This window comes from Pteropus vampyrus, unplaced genomic scaffold (assembly GCF_000151845.1).
Source record: "Pteropus vampyrus isolate Shadow unplaced genomic scaffold, Pvam_2.0 Scaffold5, whole genome shotgun sequence".
NCBI lineage: Eukaryota > Metazoa > Chordata > Mammalia > Chiroptera > Pteropodidae > Pteropus > Pteropus vampyrus.
Window position 1 is genome coordinate 18013661 of NW_011888786.1, and position 937 is coordinate 18014597.

Sequence of the window (937 nt, forward strand, 5' to 3'; positions counted from 1 at the left end):
AGAGTAGAGGAGTGGCAGGTTCTGGTGCACATTTGAGAGTCCTCTGTTTGCTGGGTGGAAATGACTGAAAGGGTACAGGATGGCAGGACATATCCCCTGGGACACTATCAAGTAATTCTTGCAAGAAAGAAGGTAGTTGGGGAGGTAGTGAGAAGTGGTTAGATTCTAACATTAGTAAACTCTTCAACTCTGAAAACACTAAGGGAAGGTAATTAGCAGCGATGAGAGTTTTCCTGCTTTAACTTGCATGTGTCCAATATACACTGACCCTCAAACTCCCTTAGACTGGTCATACCCATAGACAAGCAAGAGGAACAAAAAGCATTCTCCATAGGAAGAACACAGTATGTAAGACTTCTCTGTACTGTTCATGCTATCCCATTGCTCTGAGAAGCTGTGTGTGTCCATGCACCCATGCAGGTGTGGTGAGGGGACAAAAATGGCAGAACTAAAGCAAAGTGACACCTAGAGCATTACCCCACTCTCACTGTCTGTCATCTGGATTTTTCTTTCTCTAGAACCGCCCACATTTTTGTTTGGGTGTGTGTGTGTGTGTGTGTGTGTGTGTGTGTGTGTGTGTGTGTGTGTTGAAGTAAAGAAATTCTAAAAACATATTGATATTTTCCCAAATAACTTAAAAACAAAAATATTTTCTAAAACTGTTTCATAGAAAATAGGGAAATGGACACAGAAATTCTCAACTACCTTATGAAATGACTGGAGAGAAAAATTTGATTTTGATATTCCTTGTCCACTGGAACAGAGGCATGAAAGGCACTAGGTGGGAACAGGATTGAGAAGGTGGCATCTGGCACTAGACTTGGGTTTTCACCTCTTCACTGAGATATTTCCTCCATTTTTATTTCTTCCAGTCCATCCCAGGTAGTCCTTGGTCATCCCTTTTCATATAACGTTTAACATAGCATCCATTGATCAA